The following is a 4,781-nucleotide window of genomic DNA, read 5'->3' as shown; positions in this document are numbered from 1 at the left end:
AGAAGTCAACTTAGCAGCAAGGATATTGCCCCTTGAACTTTTCAAGGCTCCCTCAGCAGTTACCAACATATTTATCAGTTCAGTCTTAGTGCATTCAATCTTATTCATGTGGTAGTTTACTATAAACTGACCAAATGAATCAGGAAGGGATTGAAGGATCAGATCTACTTGCAATTCCTTGTGCATGTTCATACCGAGCTTCTCAAGCTCCTCTAGGTCCTTGATCATAGTCAGACCGTGATCATGTACAGACTGCCCCTCGCGCATCTTTGCTTTGAAGAGCCTCTTGGACACTTCAAAACGAGCTGTGCGACTCTGCTCACCATACAACTCTTGCAGGTGTGCTAGTATGTCCCTAGCAGTCTTCATATTCTTATGCTGGCATTGGAGTTCATTGGACATGGATGCCATCATATAGCACTTGACTCTAATGTCATCATCCATCCACTTTTGATGCATCTCACGCTGAACATCAGTAGCACGTGTTGGTAGTGTGGGGATATTTGAATCGAGTATGTAGCCTATTTTCTCACAGTTCAAAATAATTTTGAGGTTTCTTAGCCAGTCCTTGTAATTGGTTCCAGTCAATCGGTTGGTCTCAAGAATACGGATCAAAGGGTTTGAGGCTGACATTATGATCTGCAGAGAGTAAAGATTCTAGTTAGACTTTTGTACTTGATCCTTAATCTGTTCTAAGGTCTTTTAGAACAAATGTACCTCCCACTATTTTCTCGAATCCCTTACACTCTCCTGGTAAGAAAACGGAAATCCTACGCGACTAGGATTTCTAGTAGGTACTGCGGTCTCACCAATCTACATGGCACCTCACCTAACAGTTATTGGTGACACATAGATGGATGAGTGTACAACTCTTGTACAATGCTTCTCAAGCAAGTTGTAGTGCAACTTGGTCTCTAAGTCATGAAGACCTCACCTAACAGTTATTGGTCCCATTTCTTAGTTAAGTCAGACCCACCGTATAACCATAGAAATAAAGTCGTCATTGGGTCCTCACCTAACAGTTATTGGTGCCCAACCCCACCTTTATCCTACAACATCTCATGTCTATAGAGAGGTCCAGCCCCCCGATTTAACTTGCCCACTGTATCCAGCCGAGACAAGTCAACATCAGAAAGACCTTAGCAGCTCTACTACAATGGAAGACCTATTGACTTAATATTGGTTAATCAGGTCTTAGTGTTTGCAACTTGAGCTCTTCATAAGAGGTAATCGAACAATTAGCCAGGTAAGCAGGTGGGAGGCACCCCTTACTCAGAGAGTAAGGTCCTAATTAAGTAACCACCTTTCATGCTTTCCTAGACACCAATTAGATCAATTAATCTAATATGACTCGCTCATGTTGGTTCACTCTCGACTTGATTGAGGAGGTTTTAATTTAGGTCTCAATTGGGTTTGCTACATCACATGTAAACCTATCTACCCCACTCTCATTCACATCACATGCAAACGGCACATCACAGGCAGTAATAATCGCAGCATCAAATAAAGCTAAACTTTAAATAGGTGATGATCATGGATTCTAATTAGGTCATATTACAAGCACATGCACGTCAATCGATCAATTGGTCTTCAACTCTTGAATTGGTTCCAAGCCTCCTTGATTCGATCCTTGATCAACTCTTGATCCCATCGCCATCAACCGCTTAGATCGCCGTTCATCTCATGCCTTGTTTTCAACTTGATCGTTGACGTACATCACATCACAGAAATACAACCAGATGTAAAATAAAAATAATAATAAATTACATCCCCTTTTAGGAGGCACGCAGGCCTCTCAAAATATTAAATAAGATGCATGCAAGCATCTGAAAATTACATGATATTACAGATCACATCGCAGGTCATTACATTTGATACCAAAAGGGTTTGAATCCTATGATCATCACCACATGCAGCAATTATAATTTTCAGATCTGAAATCTAATTGATTATCTCATGACATAGATTACTGATCATGCTAATCATGATTCTAAACTTTGTAATCCCATTAACAATGCAATTAGAATCATCTTTTTATCACATAAAAAACAGCATGCAAAAATCAGCACCCTAGAAAAAATCTGCATGCAGAAAATTTTCAGCATGCATAATCATTTAAATTTTAGATCTAATAAGCCTATTAATAATTAATTCTTACCTTAATCTATGATGCCTAGGCTCTGATACCACTGTTAGAAAATCTGCCCATGCCACAGAAAAATTTCAAAAATTTCAGATGCAACGGAAGAGGCATGCGCGGGATCAACCGTTCATCGCATGAATGTTGTTTAAAACCGTTCGTAGATAGATAAGGATTAAAAACTTTTTTAAAAATATTAGAAGATCAGATCTTCACCTTGTGCGGGTAGATGATCACCGCAAACTGATGATCGTGATTTTGGATGAAGGTTCGCTTGAAGCCGTTCAAGTGCCCAGCCTCTACGGGTATCCACACGAAGCAGGAACCGATCCAAGCTTTCTATCTCTCCGGGGTGCTAGCTCCCTCGCAGAGATAACTTTGATGGCTGATGTCCTCCCTCTTAATCAACCCTTGATTGTGCTTGGGAGGAGGAAGAAGAAGGATGAAGAGATGAAGAGGAACGAAGCCCCTGCAGCCTTTTACTTTCCCTTGCGTTGGATGAAGCAAAGGAGGAGGGAGGAGGCCGCCTAGCTTTCTTCCTTGTATCACCTTGCTTGCGGTTGAAACCAAAGGGATGATGGAGGCTCACGGCAAGAAGAGGAGAGGGAATTAATTTTCATACCCTAGCTGCTGCCCACATCCTCTTTTATAGACATGTGGAGCTCCTAACATTTAGGAGCTCTTGATGTCTTGCCTAAGAGGGGTGCCGCCCTCTCTTCATGCCGCACCAAAGAAGATAAGGAGGAGGGGCGTGATTGTTAGATGTATGCCCTAGAAGCCAATTTGGCTGACACATTGTTGATTCTAGGGACATAATTTTGTACTTGACTATTTATTATTGAATAAATAAAAGGCATCTTTTCATTCATATTATTTATGTGTCTATGAATCGTCCAAGAAATTAATAAGATGATGATACATATTCTCTAGAGTTGAGAATTTAAGGCATGTATCATTGGTGATTAATTTCTAAATGCTCCTGATTAATGGATCATCACGAGGACGGTGATCGATCCGATCAGTGCACAGATCACTTTCCTTCTGGATGGACGAGACTTGAGTCCACAGTGTAGGGACACTAAAGTGATAGTGTAGGTGCTTGTTAGAGAACAAGGGTACTGAGCGTGACCAAGACAAAAAGTCACTTGGATGTCTATCCACTCGTCAGTGACTTGCTTGATGTTGCAGTAGTGTGACTGGTCCTTTGACCTGCGGTGCTTCGGCTACTCACAGTGAGGTTATTGTAGTTTGACTGCACACATACATGGTCTCTAGCCATATGGGTCCATGCAGTGTAGATTGGCTGCAGTAAGTTCACTGTAGGAGTAGGGTATGCACCTATAAGGAATCTATCGACCTTGATAGAAGAGGAGTGATCCTATGTGATTTGTTAGACTGAGTTCTAAGACCTTGGCCAGGGCAGTAATATAAAGTGGAAAAAGAGTTTTCCATTAGCGAACTCAAGTCGAATAAATCTTGACATATGACAGACGATGGGGTTTGACGAGTTGTCCATGACCTCCGCCCTGTAGGGATCCACGATAGTAGGACTGTATCACACGTTAACTGCACCTAGAGGTTCATCATTCCATTCTGCTGGGTAGCCACTACATGCTGCTAGGTGTCACTGGTGGATGGTGGGACTCATAGGGATTATCTTGATGATCGATAAACCCTAATGAGTTGAGTTGGAATCGTTCCAACCCATTGAAAGGAGTTTTCAATGATATTGAGATAGAGATCACAATATATCTCACTACCAGTCAGAATAGAACCTATGGGGTCACACACACTAGAAGTATTGACCGATCCGATGGTTGAAATCGTGATTAGGAATCACAAGTAATCAATTTGATTGATAAGAAGTTGAAGAAGGAACAAAGGGAATTAATTAATTGGACTTGAAACAAGAGTCCTACTTCGAGTAGGATACCTAGAGTCCTAATTGGATTAGGACTGGGAATCCTAGTTGGAGTAGGACTGGGATTCCTACTTGGAATAGGATTCCTACAATCCTAATGAGATTAGAAATTTTGAATTAAAATTGGATTCCTACTTGGAGTAGGATTCCTAGAAATCCTAATTGGATTAGGACTTCAGATTCAAATAGAGTCCTAATTGGATTAGGACTAAAATTAAATACATCCTAATTGGATTAGGATTCCTTAAGTCTAAATTAATTATTAATCTAATGAATCAACATGACTCCTAATTGGATTAGGATTGAAGAGTTCAATTGAGTCATGGTTCATTCAAGTCCTAATTGGATTAGGACTAGCCTAGATTGGATCCAAATTGGTTCACCCTTGGGCTAAGCCTAATTGGATTAAGGCTAAACCACATTAGGGCCTCCCAATCCTCATTAGATGAGGATTAGGGCAACATGAGAGGGAGGGGCTCACGCCCCTCCTCCTTGGATCTCTTGGTGCGGCAACAAGAGGGGCCGGCGCCCCTCTTGGTAATACATCAAGGGCTCCTAACTTGTAGGAGCCCTAGATGTTATAAAAGGAGGACTCTTGGGGGCTGACCTAATGGATATAGGAATCCCCCTCCTCTCCATCACGTGGCCACGCTCTCCCTCCCTTGGTTCAGCCGCCAGCAAGAAGAAGGGAAAAAGAAGCCATGGCGCCCTCCTCTTCCT

The sequence above is a fragment of the Phoenix dactylifera genome, chromosome 7, assembly GCF_051530095.1.
Source record: "Phoenix dactylifera cultivar Ajwa chromosome 7, Ajwa_hap1_PhDact_Kaust_v1.1, whole genome shotgun sequence".
Taxonomy (NCBI): Eukaryota; Viridiplantae; Streptophyta; class Magnoliopsida; order Arecales; family Arecaceae; genus Phoenix; species Phoenix dactylifera.
Note: the sequence above shows the minus strand (reverse complement) of the source record.